Consider the following 19,499-nt stretch of genomic DNA (forward strand, 5'->3'; position numbering starts at 1 on the left):
GTAATCAATGGATGACTGTCCCCCCTCGAAAAAAAAAGGTTTTGTCTACCCCTATTCCGTGCAACTTGCACAGCGATACTTACTGGAGACATACGTCTATCTAGGAATGTGACGTAACAGGCGTTGCACAATTGGGGCTCCAAGATAGGTCTAATAAGAGGACTCAGTGCCCCTTATCGGTGCAGAAGGTTTTAGTGAGATAAAAATCATATACTCCCCAGTCTTTGTCCCTAAAAAGCTAGGCACTTTACGAAGGTACACTGTCATCAGAAAAAAAAATATCTGTCCCTAACAAGGTATTTAGGGGCAGACGTCCCTAAAACAAAAAGTAGAACATACATAGATTATTATACTTGTATCTACAAAAAGGAAAAAAAACAATACAAGGAAAAATAACATCATTCTTTCTAATCCTTTAGGGGATTAGGCAGGACCATAAATATTACAGTAAACTGCTACCCAGGAAAAGATACGTAGAAAAATAAATAAAAATTAATAGCAGCTATTATGGGGACATTGACGACGTCTTAAAGTTGAGCTTCTTATAAGTATTACGAGAGTTTTTCTAAAGTAGCATATAAATAATAATGGTCTTTTATGCTTCCATGTGTAGATATATTGGTAAACCTTTACGTCATAAGGCCCTTGTTTATTTATTTATAATACAAAAACAAAATTATTCTGCTTCTCTAATACTTCTACAATAACCTCATTCCATATACTGGTTAAAAGTCGGTGTTATCTAATCTTATAATACTATATTGTATTATAATCTTATAAAATAATAAACCTGTATAGTTGGTTGTTTTGGTTTGGACCCGCTCATCTCTGGAACTACTGATCCAATTTGAATAATTATAATATTATTTTTGTGTTGAGTAGTGCCTTTATTGAAGAAGTCCTATTTAAATCATTATTTTGCATTGGATAATCCATTTATCAATGAAGTTTATAGTCTATAATATGTAACGCTACGATCAATAGGACTCTAGTATTGAATATGTGTACTTTTGCTTACGATACGTTAAGTTAGAAAAGCTTTAATATCTTATGTTTAGGAGTCAACCTTGTGTTAACATGAGCTACAACGAAAAAAGTACCGTAATAATAAAGAATGTATTTTGATTTTGATTCCCAAAAAGAACATTAATTCCATATTCGCATTTTATGATCTCAATTTAAAATTGTGTTTACTTATGTAGTTTATTCTCACATTCTGACACCTAATATCAACTTTCCGAGAATTGTGGCGCTTTGAATTGAAAAGAATTGGACTACATACATGTTTTTAGGGCCCCGCAAAGGCCTTCTTAAATATTTTTTGGTCTCATGTACTAAATAACATGACGATACAAGTACCTAGTAACAAATAGTCAATAAGAAATGCTTCAAAAATGCGTAATTTCATTTAAATTGCTTCTGTTCTGTATGCTGGATCCAGTACGTCATGACGTGTAAAAGTGCTCTTTTGGCAGAATTAATTTTATTTCATCTCTTTTTATTTCATTTCATCTCTTTTCATTTCATTTCATCTTATTTGATTTCATTCCATGTAATTTTATTTCATCTCATCTCATTTCATCTCATCTCATCTCATATCATCTCATCTCATCTCATTTCATTTCATTTCATATTTATTGGAACATAGTCGACCTCAATCTAATATAAAACTCAAGAAACGGAAAAACATACAGAATATCAAAACAGATATCCGACTCGAATCTAACAAAATTGTCAAGAAACCGTCTTGTTAACAATTTTCATAATAAAAATGTAAATAAAGGAATGATGTTCAGAGTATTCGTTGTAAATCGGCTTATCATGTACAAGACAGATATTTTTCGGCGTAAATTAAAAATGTCCTTTTTGCCGAACATTCCGCGCGGCTCGTTATTTTGTATGACAAGTGCTGGGATTAAGTATTGTGGCATAAGAATATTATTCGAGTTTATATCTCCCGTTTAAGTAGCTATTTCGTAAAATGTTATGTGTTTATTACGTGTTCATTTTGTTGATTGTGCCTCTTATTCTTGGGTGATGAAGTAATTGGGCAAATGATGGTGTATTTAAGGTTTAAGGCTTTTATAGTACAGCTATGTTTTTGTATTCTAGTCTAAGTATTGATATCGAAAACTATAAATATCTTTTACTCTAGTTTGATTTCCGAACAGATGGGATTCAGTAGGACTGATGTCTGATCCGGAGCTGCGGACTACCTAGCAGGTTTACCGGGATCCCGTCTCGAAAAGCCGGAGTAGGAACGGGATGGTTTTTAGTCAGTATGAGTCTGACACTCCCTCTCGGCTGGCCTAAGGCAGGAGGCTCAATAAAAGTTTGATTTCCGAGATGGACAAAGTATTATTGAATATTTGAATTGCAAAATTAAAGCTAATAACACACACAGACGGGAATAAAGCTATTACTTTCCAGACAATTTGTTTTCAAATGATGATAACAAAGCTCCCTTGTGGCGAGATAGAAAAACGACGAAAAACACTTTCACAATTATAGTACCTAGTAAGGATAAGCAAAGATATCAAGTTGTTTGAATATAGGTTGGTATGTAGGTAATATTATGTGCTTAAGTTAGTAAAAAATCTAAGCTTAGCTATTATGTCGCCTGACGCAAGGTAACGAGTTTTAAAATAATTTGAAAATCTCATCTGGCGCCATTTTGAAAACATGTGGGCGGGTGCGATGTTAAAACGTTACGATTACGATAATTATTTTAAACTAGCTTCTACAAGCGGCTTCTCTCGCGTTCCCGTGGGATAAATAGATATCTTATCACCCAAGTTAACTTATACCCTGCCTGTATACCAAATACCATCAAAATCCGTTCAGTAGTTTCAGCGTGATTGACGGTCAAACATCCAAACAAACAAACTTTCTCGTTTATAATATTAGTGTGATTAAGTTGAAATGCAGTTCTAATATTTGCTTAATTAGTCTAATCAATATTGTGGCCACTGTCGAGTGGTAAAGATTTAGGTTGTATTTCTAAGATATGAATAAAGTATTTACTGTTCCTCCAATGAGTGGATACTAAATGATGTAACTAATGTATGTAGCATCTTCTATCTCATTAGGAAACGCTCATCTATACTAATATTATAAAGCTGAAGAGTTTGTTTGTTTGTTTGAACGCGCTAATCTCCGGAACTACGGTAGTGCATTTATCGAGGAAGGCTATAAAAAAATACGCTATGACTAATAGGAGCCTAGCAGAGCGGGTGAAACCGCGCGGAAGTAGCTAGTCCTACATATATCTTAAAATGTATGAAATAGGACGCATATATAAAATAGGGCCCATATATAAAATACCTGGATATTACCTACTTATTACTATAAATAAATAATCTAGAACAATTACTTCTAACATTGCTAGGTCACGCAAAAACAGTATCATAGTCTATTTTATCTGTGTTACCAGCCTTAATGTTTACGATAAAGCATAATGATAGTAATGTTGCCAACAAACAAAATTCATGTTCTCTCTTGTATAGAGGGGAGATAAAAAAATAAAATGGGTTCCGTACTAAGTAGGATAATTTAGATCTTCTTTTACGCGGTTACGGTATTTTATTCTTTATTGCTTCGATCAACGTTGTATAGAAATTGGAGTTTATATACTTCCTTCCATGTTTATTCTTCATTTGTGTTTTTTTTTGAGTAAGGAAATTCTTTCAATTACTTCTCCAGGCTTGGACGAAGGAAGAGGGAGTGTCAGACTCTTACTGACTAAAAACCTCTCTATTCCTACGCCTGCTTTTCAATCCGGAACATAGGCAGTTCGTATTTTCACTTGTGCATATTTGGGTGTTAAATTGTCGATTATATACTTACAAATATTGTGGTTTTCTCGTAGCCTTTTACTTAACTAGATGTTTCGTTGATCAAGTTCACAGGCGTGACTTCTCAGCAAGAGCCTCGGATTCAATTCCCGAGTAATAAGTAAGCATAGTTAGGGTGTTTACTAACAATAACATGGATGTAATAACATGGATTTGGAATTGTGGCCGGTGTACAACCATTGCAACATATGAACTTGTGTGTTTGTAAACACACCCAAGACACAGGAGAATATCCTAATGTGGGGCAAGGTTTTTTTTAAATTAAATAGATAGGACAATAATGAAAGCAGATGAAAATTATCTTTTTATTTCTTAACGTACCCTAACAAAAATAATTCTAATAGCTATAGTAGGAAGTGAACAGGATGTTGACGAAGTTACAATACTTTATGAAGCCTATTGGACGCTCGTTTTACGGTTGAACCTCTTTAAGGGTCAAGGTCACTTGTGTTAGGAATACTTTGTACCCAAGGTCATTCTGGTGTGAGTAACCGAACAAGTTTTTTGCACACAGGAAAAGGGTGTGTTGTGTTGTTTGTTGCTGAAGATAAATATACTTTTTCCCTTCTAAACGTACTTATTAAGGGTTGTGTAAATTATTAACTAGCCTTAACTGACGAGTATGCATGTAAAGACTGATGTCTGTTGATAAAGTGGAAGGGTTATGTAAGGTTCGTAACAATTGGCGTTCGAATGTCTCTGCCTACCTCCATGGGAGACAGGCGTTAGATTATGTATAGATGTACGTCTAAACCATGAAGGTTTAAATCCAAAAACTCAACCTCATAGCGAAATTTTGGTTATTGAATTTGAAGGCAAGGGTTTGATTTCGATTCCCGGATTTGGCAAAGCATTTTTGGGCAAACTTGATTTTTAGTTTTTTTTTTTCAGTTATATCCTGAAGCTTTTAATTGTTGTGTCAACACGCTTATCTCCCACTACATGGGACTCATAACATTTCTACTGTCAAATCGTTTTATTATCGTTACTCTGAATATACACCATTTGAACCTTCAATTACACCTTGATCCGTTTAGTAGAAAGTTTAATAAGGTGCAAAATATTCACGTAAACCTCACGTAATTGGACATTAAGGTGCCTGGAAAATTCTTAGAAAATGAGCACCTACATATTTTCAAATACAAAAATTATAGTCCTGAAACTATTACAAGGAAGATTTTGATCAATAAAAAAGGTTTTGTACGACTTAGGTATTTATCACCAGCCCCTAATAGTCCAATGCTGAACTACGTGTTTGCTCCATGCCTGGTGATGAGTTGTAGACGGCAGCTTAAAAAGTTCAGGTTTATCCGAGAGCGTCTTGGTATCCAGAGGTTTAAGACACCCGTCCCGACCGGATACCTCATGCATGAAGGTGCCGGTTCGAATCCTACCAACATATATATACGTATTTTCTAAGACTACAGACACTGACAAACGGCGAAGGAAAACATCGTGAGGAATTCTGGACTTATAATTTCTGATTATAACTTTGAAATCGCCAACCCGTATTGAGGAAGCGTGCTAATAAGTGTTCAAACCTTCTCCGTGTGAAAAGTGGCTTTGGTCTGCTGCCCTATCTCTGTCGAAATATTATGTAGTAGCAAGAAGATTAAGGACTTGTTTCACAATGTTTGGATAGCCGCTATGTATCAGATAACTTTGAATTAAGAAAGTAATTTTTATGCACTATCTGTCACATAAGTTTATCGGACACTTATGTGAAGGTGGTGAAACAGGCACTAAGTGTGGTGAAAGCTGCTGTCACCATACGTATATTCATTTGTTATTTTGGTTGGAAGTGAAGAAACAAAATTAATCAAAATGAAATGCATGGCAATTTATTATATGAAAATCCGTTTGGTAGACGTTCTTTGAGGTCCCAGGTAAATGCTTATAACAGAAATGAGAAAACATACGGAGCTTATGTATGGAAGGGACTGTAACATTGAATTATTTGTTAAAGTCGTAATAAAATCGAATAAATTATATGATTATTTTTGTAGGACAAAGGGCAAAATAGTACTTTGGTCACCTGTTGGTAAGTGATTACCGACGTTTATGGTCAACTGCAATATCAAAGGAGTAACAAGTGCGTTATCAGCTAAAGACAGAAACAACGCAAGCATTGTTTCTTGCTGGTTTGTGGAAAATAGATGTTAATTAAGACCATGATAATCAAGTTAATCTTAATTTTATTGAAAAAGAAAGAAATAAGCAGTGTTTTTTCGACAATAGCCATGTAAAAAGAGCCTCCATCTCAGCATCGTGTTGATTCGAAATTGGTTACATAATTTGGTAACATTTCCTATCAAAATTAGTTGTTTATATAATCTGAATGAAAATGCTAACATAATTATTATTACCGCCTCACTTGCGTTTGCCTCCAACATTTGCTCCTGTGTATTTCCCAATAAATCATTTGCATAATGTTACGATTGCAAATTTCTGGATCTGCCAACGGAATAATATCAACGTTTCCATTTCAATATTCAGGATTTCTGTTCGCTTATCGTATTTAAGGACAATGATTTCAGTGAGTCGCATGAATCTTATTAAAATTTATTAGGAGACTGTTCGGTACGTAAATTAATTTAAGAAATGGACGTATTTTTTGCAAAATGTTTCTTGTTATTATTATGATCACATAATATTTCACAAAATTCAGGATAATATAAAGATTGCATTTCCGTCATACACATCAGTGTATGAGTTGTATCGCGAGATTTACGTTATTCTTTACCAAAGGATTTTTGTTTGATATATAAAATATAGAAGAGAAGACTAGTTGTTTTCTTCATTAGTTATTTATAAAGTTAGAATCCGCCTCTACCAAGATTACACAAAGAGTTGCTCCGTGCAGGACTCGAAACCCGCTGTATGTTTCACGGCAATCAGTTGCCCACTGCGCCAACCGCGCAGTTAAACATTAAAATTATTTCTAGTAATAGACTAGCGTTTGTTCTGAACCTGAAATGTATTATCAAAAACATAATTTCCTATATAAATCTCTCTACTAACCCTTCCTAAAGTTTCAAAATTAATTTGACATAGATATTAATTACAGTTTGGGATATCACATTCATCACAAGTCTAAGGAAAATGTTCGAATTCCAAACGGATGTGAATGAAATCGCGGGCAACGGCTAGAGACATTATATTATGATAAGTGGTAGAATTAATCGCGGAGACTAAGCATTGACTGTCAAGACTGCCTAAACAAAACCACTTATCCCTGACAACAAAGAAAAAATAAAATCAAAAATTAGAATAAACGTTCGCATCCATATTTACATTGAGAACCCTTCAAAAGCGTTTCCACGTTAGGCATAATTTTAATAAAACAAAACGGTATTATTTTGTCGCACGCCCAGCCTTTAAAGCTTCGTGTACACTAGGCAACAATGTTGCGCTACATGTCGCTCAACATGTTCGCCAACGATGCAGCAGCCGGGGACATTTCACATAAATACACTGTAAGTTTAAGTTTAAGTGTTGGAGAGCCATGCTTCGGCACGAATGGGCCAGCTCAACGGGAGCGATACCACGGCCTTTCAGAAAACCGACGTGAAATGTGTGACTGTTTCTACTGATACTAAGCTATATAGCTGTGTGAGGATGATGTATGTAGCTCGAGTATGCGTTGTATCGATAGTAGAAAAACCATCTATAACACGCATGTTTCCATATACATAAAAATGGCTTAACTGAGTTCGTTTTCACCAGTGCTAAGCTATGTGTACCAATGAATATAATTGGTGGAAGCCAAACGCATCCACAGCAACGTAGCATAGTGCATCTCTTGTGGAAAAGCACACTTAAACATTGCATTTCCTGTGGCTATGTCTAAGATCTTAGGGTGTTGTTTTAAGGTTACGAGTGGTAGAGGGTGCTATATTTTTTAAGATTCTGCGTGCCTACAGAAATGATGGTATATAATGTTAGTGCTTTAATTAAAGCCTAATTAAATCATGGAAATAACACTACATCAAGTGTATTTATAGCATACATTTTTCTCCAGTACAGAGTGCTTCGTTGGCCGAGTGGTTGGAAGTGCGACTGCATATAAGATAACAATACTTACATAAAACTAGCAAAGTGTCTTGGGTTCAATTCACAGGTCGGGCTTAATAGTGCTGGGATTTTTTGGTTTTTCGTAGTAGCACAGTAGTAGCACGAAGTCTGGAAATGTGCCCAGAATATGGCGATAGGCCTATTACTTTTGTGAATAGCAGTAATGTTTTAATTAGTTACGATAAATCCGTCCAAGGTGAAACAGTAATAATTAAAAACAAATCGTATTAAAGCTTACTTTCTATCATTTTAAAACAAAAAATCTCAACACCAAACCGAAATCCTGATAAAATCCTCAGTAAAGCAGTACGAAACACTTTCCTTTACAAGTGCTACCCTATCTAAACAGAAAGGAATAAAGCATTCTTTAAGGTTAAAAACTGTTAAAATACCTGTTATCCTCTTACTGTTCCATGAAAAAAGTTGCTAATAAATAACAGGTATTGAGAATATAATCTTTGTATTTGATATAATTATGTTGTAACGTTGCACGTTATTTTGAATATTTCGTGAACAAAGAAATAATAAATTTCACACCTACCCTACCTAAACAGAGAGAAAAAAACTAATCATTACAAAAAATACCTGAATACCCGCGCGCCGCGCGCTGCGATAGCTACTTACCGCGCCACGGTAGCCGGTTCGGCACGATCCCCTCCACCTAGACTGCGACTCGCCGCGCTAGTACTTAGTATTCCCTGGCGCCGGCGAGAAGCTATATTAGGCAACCGACTAGAATCATCCCGAACTACCACGCAACCGCGACAGAAGAAAGTCACCTACCGCAACAGTGTCGCGAATTACAATTATTTTAATTAATTTAAATTATAAAATCAAACAATTATCCGTACCTCAATTTCTACCAAGTGCTTATTACTATTAAATTCAGTGTTAACCCCAGATCGGGTGAGTGTTGCAAAACAAATCCTTACTGCTTATTAGCTACCTAATCGCTGCATGATTTGCTATTTTCCATTGTTCTTTGTTCATAGATGTGTCTAATAATGTTTTATACCAGTAGTTTATGTTTAAAAGTAATTTAGTAATGTTTTGTGTTGTTATGTGTTTAAAGGGCTAATATAGTACCTAATTGCTATATTGTCATCTAAATATCTAAATATCCCGTTAATCTAAATTGACGGTTGACTTAGGTCATACATTTTTCTTTGTTCTAATAATTTTTAATTTCTACCCGTAGTATAATATGTATCTACCTACATGTTTTAATTATTTTAATACTTTTAATTTTTGTTAACTTCAATTTAATTAATTCTGCAAATCATCAAAGTAACTTCTTTTGCTATTGTACCACGCTGCCTGGACTGCCTCATCTCGATAGCTGCTTAATGCTGGAACGCTGCTTCCCTTTTGGTAGACCGTGTTAGTGGGATCGGGATGTTGCAGTCAAGGCAAGGATTCGGACACCTTCTAAGACGGACAATTACCGAATTCCAGGGTTCCATCAGCTACCTTCCAGCCATCAGCTACCTACAAGCTCCTTCCATCAGCTACCTTCCAGCAGCTACCTTCCAGCACCTACCTACAATCTCGGACACCTACCTACAATCTACGGTTCAAGCACCTACCTCATCTCCGCTTCCAGCAGCTACCTTTCAGCACCTACCTACAATCTCCGGTTTCAGCATCTACCTACATCTACCATTCAAGCGACTACCTTCCATCTTCCACTATCTCTTCTTCACTACTATCCGAGTCTGCTGGACCTCGTGACCTCCGTGACCTTCACGTCGAAGTCAGCGGGCCTACCCTGCATCACCGACGGCTGGACTACTGCGGAGCTGCGAGCGACCTACCCTCTCAACCGGCTACTGACCAGGATAGTGGTGTTCTAACGGCGAACTAGAATTCGTTACGCTCGATATTCGGACTCACTCCCGGCTCAACCGACAACTACCTACCTACCTACCTAACCTGAATATAAAATTCTAACTAAAATTATTTTTCATTTAATTTCTATCTACCCACTGTAACCACTAACGTTACAGTGGCGTTTAAATTTAATTTCTATCTACCTACAAAACGCTTTTCGTTACAATGGCGCCCAATTAGGTAGAATATCGAGCCGTATAGAGTTTTGGTAAGCTATTCATTTTGTGGTTTTTGTGGTGTTGGCTTTCTAACAGTAGTGTTAAGATTATTTCTCAATCACAGGATACCAATTGTGAATTTTTCTACACCTACCTTCAATTTTTTTATTGTAATAATTTTTATTTCACACATTGGTAGACTGAATTTCTGTTGATTTTGCATAATTTTTGTGTTTTAAATTGTGTACCTATTTGTATTGTGCCTTTTAGATTTTTGTTTTGCAACACACATTTCGCTGCGGTTTTCTATAAAAAATTTAATCATGTCTTACCCTATCAAATTTCTATCGCTACAAAAAGCTGAACTCGACTACGAAGTTACGGTTCGTGGCGGTACTGGTGGTGATTCGGTCAGTGAACTTCGGAAGCAGATAGTAAAACTGTCTTCTATTTTACCTTCGGAAGATATTTTAGAATCCCACTTAGAACCATCCGAAGATTTGAAAGCCGTTAAAGAGTCGTTATTAAAATCTCACAATAATATAATATCAATTAAATCCAAATTTGATAAAAACTTGTTTACCCGCACAGAAAATCTTCTGCATCACATATATCATCGCCTGAATAGGATTGATTACGCGACTGCTGACGTGTCGGATATTTATAAAGTATGCTATACGAACTTTAACTCGCAGTACAAAGAATTGACTTCATTTAAGCCAAACGCACAAAATACCCAAGTTGGTACTAGCCCATCAGAACCGGTACGCGAACCTATCAACGTGTCAGTTACTTGCGAGCGTAAATTCAATGCTGAGATAGGCAAACTAAAATTCTCGGGGAAAACTTGCGTTAGGGCATTTATACAAAAGGTTAATGAGTTTATTCTGAGCAGATCTATACCTCAGGAAAAAATTCTTGCCTTTGCTTTCGAGATCTTTACTGATGACGCCTTACACTGGTATCGGTGCATCAAGGACAGAGTTGAGACTTGGGATGAAGTAGTAGTTTTGTTGAAACAGGATTTTAGTCAAAACGATTACGACTATAGATTACTCGCAGAAATACGTGCACGTACACAGGGGGAACTAGAAAACATAACTATATATATAGCTATTATGCGTGGTATGTTTTCCAGATTGGGGAAGCCCTTACCAGAAGAGGACCAACTGGAAATACTATTGCATAATATCAGGCCTTGTTACGCAAGTACTCTTGCATCTTCTGCTAACATAACTGATATTGACAGTCTCCAGAATATATGTAGGAATTATGAAAATATACAGTCTAGGCTCAAGCAGTTTCGCGAACCACCTAAAGTTAGTGCAGATACTGTAGCTCCAGAGTTTGCATATACCAAGCAAGCTACTACAAGTAATTCTAATAATAATAATTACAAAAACTACAAACAACAAAGCCATAATTTTAATCCTAACTATTCTAAAAACTACTCTAATAACTATAATCACTACAATAAATCTAAAACTACCTCTAATCTAACACAACAGGAGAATCACAAATTACACGTAAATGAAATAACACCTTCAAACGAAAACAATAGAAAATACGTATACTGTCCTAGATGTAGATCTAAAACACATTCTCTGGGTTCATGTAGAAGGCCTCATTTTCCTATCTGCTTTAAATGCGGAAGGAAAGATGTGAAGTTTCCAGACTGCCCTAATTGTAATGCTCAAGTAGCAAAAAACTAAATCACGTGGGTTGCAGAGGCAGTACTATCACCAATTTTGATAAAAGTGATTGGGAAAATTGGCTTGATACTGTTATTAAATTCTTTTCTTGTTATACTGTTTCTTCAATCCGTGACACTCAAACAGATTACACTCGACCGTATGTTTCAGTTAAGGTTAATGGTAAAACTGTTACCGGGTTACTTGATACAGGTTCTGCCGTTACTATAATGGGAAATAATTTTCATAAAAATTTCAGTTCTCTTGTTACCCAATGGAACATCTACCAACCCTTAACTTTTGTTGCTGCGGGGGGACAAAAGCTTTCATCTATGGGTTTTGTCTCCTTAACGTTTGAATTTGAAAACCAGTCACACAATTTAAACGTACACATTATACCAGAAATAAAAAATAATTTAATCCTAGGCATGGACTTTTGGCGCAAATTCGGTTTGTTCCCTACCCACTTAAATTCTATAAAATTTTTAAATTCATCTGACGCTCAGTTAGCTGAATTAGAGTCAGATCCTTCTAATCATCTTCAGTCGTATGATCATCTAACGTTAAATCAGAAGACTACAGCTGACAATATCATATCTCAGTTCCGAGAGATATCATACGAAGAGCGAGGTCTTGGTCGTACTTCTTTAATAACACATTCCATTGACACTGGGAATGCTGCTCCCATTCGTCAAAGGTACTACAGAATGTCTCCGGAGAAGCAACGAATATTAGTTGAACAGCTGGATGAAATGCTGAAGGATGATGTAGTTGAGCCTGCTGAAAGTCCGTGGTCATCTCCAGTACTACTTACACCTAAAAAAAATGGCGAGCTTAGATTTTGTTTAGATAGCCGTAAATTAAACGCCGTTACAAAAAAAGACGCGTACAATCTACCCTACATCTCGGAAATACTCGATAATTTACGTGACGCCAAATATTTAACAAGTCTGGATTTATCAAAAAGTTTTTGGCAGATACTGATAAAAGAAGAGGATAGATGTAAAACCGCGTTTTATATTCCGACTCGCGGAACTTATCAATTTAAGGCTATGCCTTTTGGTCTTACCAATGCTCCAGCTACTCAACAGCGTCTCGTAGATATTCTGTTTTATGGACCAGAATTTGAGCATAGAGTTTTTGTTTTCGTGGATGATATTATTATTGTATCGTCAACTTTTGAGCAACATATATCCTTACTTTTACTTGTCTTAAATAAATTAAAATTAGCTAATTTAACAATAAATCTAAAAAAGAGTCAATTTTTCAGAGAAAAACTCAAATATTTAGGCTACGTAGTGGATGCTAACGGTCTACACGCTGATCCTGAAAAAGTAGACGCTATTAAAAACTACCCTACTCCCACAAATAGAAAAGAAGTCCGACGGTTCTTAGGCGCAGCTTCTTGGTACCGCAGATTTATTCCCAACTTTAGTTCTTTGGCTTCACCATTGAATAAACTAACTTCTCAAAGTAAAAAAGCTCCTCCTTTTGTATGGTCCAAGGAGGCTGATACTGCTTTTGCTAAATTGAAAGAGTGCTTAGTGTCCGCGTCTGTACTTTCGTGTCCAGATTATACTAAACCTTTCCAAATTCACACTGACGCGAGTAACTACGGAATCGGTGCCGTCTTGACACAGGACATAAATGGCGAGGAGCGTGTCATAGCCTACATGAGCAAGTCCTTGTCCAATCAAGAACGCAACTATAGTGCAACCGAGCGCGAAGCACTTGCTGTTCTACTAGCAGTTGAACATTGGCGATGCTATGTTGAAAATGGCCAGAAGTTTGTAGTTTATACGGATCATTCTGCCCTAAAATGGTTTTTAAATTTGAATAACCCTACAGGTCGTTTAGCTCGCTGGGGTGTACGACTGTCTGCATATAACTTCGAGATTAGACATCGTCGCGGAGTAGAAAATGTTGTACCTGATTTTCTATCTCGTTCAACTCCCGTATCTGCTATCGATGGTTTTTTAAATAATCATACTACTGATAATATTATACCCAAGACATCAGATTCTTGGTACCTTAATATATATAATGGCTGTTTAAATTCCCCGACTTCTTTTCTCGATTTTCAAATTTCTAATAATAAACTTTTCCGTTACAAAAAATGTCTTAATCCACTTACTAGAGAATTCGAATGGAAAGAAGTGGTACCACTTGAATATAGGACGGATATTATCATTCAAAACCATGCTGAACCTACTAGTGGTCACCTAGGCATATTTAAAACCTTTAAACGCATTGCACTAAAATACTACTGGCCTGGTATGTATTCCGACGTAGTTAAAGTGGTGAACTCCTGCGACACGTGTATAGCACATAAACACCAAAATCACGCAACGCTGGGACACATGGGTAGACCTAAATCTTGTTATAGACCCTTTCAAATGCTTAGCATCGATCTTGTTGGACCTTTGCCACCAACAAGGAAACAAAATAGTTATATATTCGTCGTGACCTGCTGTTTCTCCAAATATTGTTTACTTTTCCCTATTAAAAGGGCTACTGCTGACATTATTTCTAAAATCTTAGAGGAGAACGTATTTTTGGTACACGGTATTCCATCTACTATCATTCTCGACAATGGTAAACAATTTGTTAGTGCTACACTCAAAAACTTGATAGACAAATATAAAATACCGAATTTACATTTTACACCTAAATATTCACCTCATATTAATACAGTTGAAAGATATAACAAAACCGTAATGACTGCAGTATCAACTTTTATAAACAACGATCATCGGGTTTGGGATTTACTCATTCCAAAAATCCAATTTGCTATTAACAGCTCGGTGAATGAGGTGACTGGTTTCACGCCTTCATTTCTAGTTTATGGCCGTGAACTAGTCAGTTGTGGCACTCATTACAATGATTGTAAATTGGATAGCGATATTATCTTCGAACCACGCGATGCATACGCTGAAAATCTAGGTTATCTGGCTACAATTTTCAACAAAGTACAAGCAGCTCTCCTACAGGCCCATGCTAGGAACTGTCAGTCTTACAATCTGCGCAGGAAACCTAGTGAATATAACATAGGTGATATTGTATGGAAACGAACCTTCTATCAAAGTGACAAAGACAAATATTTTAATAAAAAATTAGCTCCTAAATTTATCAAATGTAGAATTATTGGTAAAAGGTCTCCTCTAGTCTATGAATTGGCAGATATGTCTGGAAAATCAATCGGAGAATGGCACATAAAGGATTTTAAACAAATTAACTATAAAGAATAACTTAAACAAATTTATCATCAATTTTTATTAGTAGCTACAGCTATGTAAATAAAACTAAAGTAAACTAAATATTTTAAACTATCAACTAAATATTTGTAAACTACCGAAATCTTTCTAAACTACCAAACTAGCTACTAAATACTAAACTTTTTATAACTAAAACTACGTGGATATAGCTAAATATACACATTTTTAAATTAAATTTTAAAGTTAACTAAAACTACCTACATATACACTAAATTCTATACCCACTCACTACTACTACACATGACTATTCCCTCCCTATTCTACATCTATTGGTCTACCCCAATAGATTATATGATGATGGCCTACCCCATTCATTGTATACTATCATATTAAATATACTATGACTATCGGCCCTACACCGATGGTCATAAATAAAACTTGATCATGGTTCTACCCCATAGATCCCTACGGTTATGTATGCTAAAGGCCCTACACCTTTGGTATTCTACGGAGCGGTGCAACTCCTTAAATAAGCCTTTGCAAGAGCGGTTGATTACTCTATAAATAAGCCTTAATCACAAACATAACTTATTTATTTATCTTTTCTAATCTTCAATCTATCAATTAGTAGTCATGTGTAGCTAGTAATCGCTCTAATTCAGCTTAATCTTCTTCTTCTATCAGCCATAACTGAACTGAGTGAGTGTTCTGTGCACTACAAGCAGAATACTCAGGTCGAAAGGACGCTGACGCACAGATGTCAAATGTGATGTCGGCTAGTTAATGTTAGGAATAATGAAAAGTGAGGGATGATTGGATTATGAATGAAGATGAATGAAAGAGTAACTCAGGTCAGTTGTTAGCAAGAGCGAAGGCAGCGGATTTTCTCTAGGGAAAATCCTACGCTAAAAAGGGGGGTACTGTAACGTTGCACGTTATTTTGAACAATTTTCTGAACAAAGAAATAATAAATTTCACACCTACCCTACCTAAACAGAGAGAAAAAACTAATCATTACAAAAAATACCTGAATACCCGCGCGCCGCGCGCTGCGATAGCTACTTACCGCGCCACGGTAGCCGGTTCGGCACGATCCCCTCCACCTAGACTGCGACTCGCCGCGCTAGTACTTAGTATTCCCTGGCGCCGGCGAGAAGCTATATTAGGCAACCGACTAGAATCATCCCGAACTACCACGCAACCGCGACAGAAGAAAGTCACCTACCGCAACAGTGTCGCGAATTACAATTATTTTAATTAATTTAAATTATAAAATCAAACAATTATCCGTACCTCAATTTCTACCAAGTGCTTATTACTATTAAATTCAGTGTTAACCCCAGATCGGGTGAGTGTTGCAAAACAAATCCTTACTGCTTATTAGCTACCTAATCGTTGCATGATTTGCTATTTTCCATTGTTCTTTGTTCATAGATGTGTCTAATAATGTTTTATACCAGTAGTTTATGTTTAAAAGTAATTTAGTAATGTTTTGTGTTGTGTTATGTGTTTAAAGGGCTAATATAGTACCTAATTGCTATATTGTCATCTAAATATCTAAATATCCCGTTAATCTAAATTGACGGTTGACTTAGGTCATACATTCTCTTTGTTCTAATAATATTTTAATTCTACCCGTAGTATAATATGTATCTACCTACATGTTTTAATTATTTTAATACTTTTAATTTTTGTAACTTCAATTTAATTAATTCTGCAAATCATCAAAGTAACTTCTTTTGCTATTGTACCACGCTGCCTGGACTGCCTCATCTCGATAGCTGCTTAATGCTGGAACGCTGCTTCCCTTTTGGTAGACCGTGTTAGTGGGATCGGGATGTTGCAGTCAAGGCAAGGATTCGGACACCTTCTAAGACGGACAATTACCGAATTCCAGGGTTCCATCAGCTACCTTCCAGCAGCTACCTTTCAACACCTACCTACAAGCTCCGGTTTCCATCAGCTACCTTCCAGCAGCTACCTTCCAGCATCTACCTACAATCTACGGATTCCAGCACCTACCTACAATCTACGGTTCAAGCACCTACCTACAATCTCCGCTTCCATCAGCTACCTTTCAACACCTACCTACAAGCTCCGGTTTCTGCATCTACCTACATCTACCCACTCAACCGACTACCTTCCATCTTCACTACTATCCGAGTCTGCTGGACCTCGTGACCTTCGCGACCTTCACGTCGAAGACAGCGGGCCTACCCTGCATCACCGACGGCTGGACTACTGCGGAGCTGCGAGCGACCTACCCTCTCTACCGGCTACTGACAGGATAGTGGTGTTCTAACGGCGAACTAGAATTCGTTACGCTCGATATTCGGACTCACTCCCGGCTCAACCGACAACTACCTACCTACCTACCTAACCTGAATATAAAATCTATAACTAAAATATTTTTTTCATTTTAATTTTCTATCTACCCACTGTAACCACTAACGTTACAGTGGCGATTAGTTTAATTTTCTACTACCAACAAAACTTCTTTTGTTACAATGTGTTAATTCAGATAACGAATAATATTAACACATTTATATATTTTTATAACAGGCTTATATAAATATAACAGTTTTCTGCTTATATAACAGTCTGTTTGTTATTATATTGAGATCGTTATTTGAGCTATGACCGCTGTGATTACCCACGAGAACAATAATTGCTATCCGTGAAATATCTGTAACTTATTTCCGCGAGACCATTATTTCGGGCTAGACGTTTCCATTTTCATTTTCCTCGGCTTTTTTACTTTTTGCACTTACAACTGTTATCTGTTATCTATATAATACCTGTTACTTATACCTGTTATGATAAATACGCCTCTTTCCTATTTGAAACCGGTTCGGTTCCCGAGCACCGAGCAATTAGTACATAGTAGCCGTCCGCAGTTCCACTCAGAAAAATGCATTGTTAGTATATGCTTTCAGTGCATTTTCGTTCCAAATATAAAATGGTTAGTTTTGATACCGTTGGCTGACTTGGCTGTGTTAAGGTAAACTGTTATTGGGTTATTTAAAATTAGTAATGTTATAGAGTTTGGATTGTTCAAAGCTTCTTTGTGTTTAGCATAATAATTATTAACCATATATTATAAGCATAATGTTTTGCTTTTTAATTGCTGAAGGGTTAAGTAAAAGTGGACTTTTCACCAGTTATTATAACATAACTCATTAATTCGCCTCATTAATAGTTATTACTAGTATTATACTGGTGACGGCATTTCTAGGTACATTTTTATACGTAGAAATGATGTATTTGCTTCCACTCCCACACATTATTTCGTTTTATCTAAGTAATCTTATTATGACAAAATAAAAAAAATACGTGACTGATATACTTTTTCATTACCTAACTGACGGACTAAACAGATTTTTTAATTTTCATACCCCGTCTTCATTCCTGTTGCAGGTGAACAAATTACCATATAGCAGTCAGAATTCAAGATCCAGTTCCATCATTGAAAAATACATGACGTATGATCAACATTACTTAATGGACTCCTAAAACCAAGTAAACAAGTGTATTTTACAAGAAATTGTGTGTCGACAAACAAAAATATTTGCCGTACACTTTACTGAAGTACGATACACAAACCGTAATGTGTTTATTGTTCATATTTTTACGAAGATTTATAATAATAGTCATTCTTACAAGAAACATTCGATATGAGTCCTTATAAAAATGTTTTTTTGAAGAATAATATACATTTAGGACCTTTGTGATATGAGTAGGTCTGTATATTTCGCATTGAAGATCATCGATGATTGATCACTGTTGTATATATGTAGATCAAATAATTTCCTGATTATGATTTTCTTTGACATGTTTCCATTTTATAAAAACTATCCTCACGATCGTATTGCACATACTAAATTAACTAAAAATAACGACTTACTTACGTAAATATATGGATGAAAAGTCCCTTTGTAACTTGAAACTAGTAGAGCATTTCTCAATATTGTACGTGTACTCAGTACGTGAGCAAACCGTTATTTTTAGTTAACGGTTATTTTAGTTTCTATATAAAAGTTTGTATATAAAAACACAAAATAGCTATTATTTTATCCTCTTATCCATTCTTCAACAATGCTTTATAAAAATATACCATTATGACCGAAAAAATTACAATAATCTAAGTTTTATAAAGAAAGCCAAGCATTTTAGATCGTAATGGTGGCCTATAAATAATTTGAAGATAACTCGCGCGCTTTATGAATACCTGGTACTTGCGAAGTTATGGTTGGGGAATAAATCTCTTTGACGAGGCACCTGTTGTTACGGGCTGTATAGTTTCAATTCGTTGTATTGCGGTATGAATATTAAATGAGTACACTTTATATTAGACCTTGTTTCCAGAAAAAATGCTGACTGTACAATTGTGTTGTGAGACTTGGATTGTTCAAAGTGTATGAGGCTTGGCTCATACACAGGATTTGATACATGACTGGTAAAAATGGGGGTCACTTTGTCTTAGACACTCTTCAGGACTAAAAGGCCTTATGTTGTGACCATAATAAGAATGACTTACTTAACACACTTAATTTTTATGTAAGTGTGGGAGAGCCATGCTTCAGCACGAACGGGCCGGCACGACTGGACTGAAACAAC

General features: G+C 36.1%; 1 long non-coding RNA gene across 2 annotated transcripts; it reads right to left on the reverse strand.

Moving 5' to 3' along the window:
* Positions 1 to 8,440: 8,440 nt before the first annotated feature.
* LOC126911299 (uncharacterized) lies at positions 8,441 to 17,344 on the reverse strand. 2 transcript variants are annotated; one of them, XR_007705816.1, is made up of 4 exons: positions 16,967 to 17,344; positions 16,901 to 16,926; positions 16,581 to 16,818; positions 8,441 to 9,183 (listed from the first exon to the last, which is right to left on the reverse strand). It is a non-coding gene; the product is annotated as an uncharacterized LOC126911299 (long non-coding RNA). The 2 variants fall into 2 exon arrangements; XR_007705815.1 differs by lacking the exon at positions 16,901 to 16,926 and having other exon boundaries at positions 16,581 to 16,863; positions 16,957 to 17,344.
* Positions 17,345 to 19,499: the final 2,155 nt, after the last annotated feature.

Source organism: Spodoptera frugiperda, chromosome 12, assembly GCF_023101765.2.
Source record: "Spodoptera frugiperda isolate SF20-4 chromosome 12, AGI-APGP_CSIRO_Sfru_2.0, whole genome shotgun sequence".
Lineage (NCBI taxonomy): Eukaryota > Metazoa > Arthropoda > Insecta > Lepidoptera > Noctuidae > Spodoptera > Spodoptera frugiperda.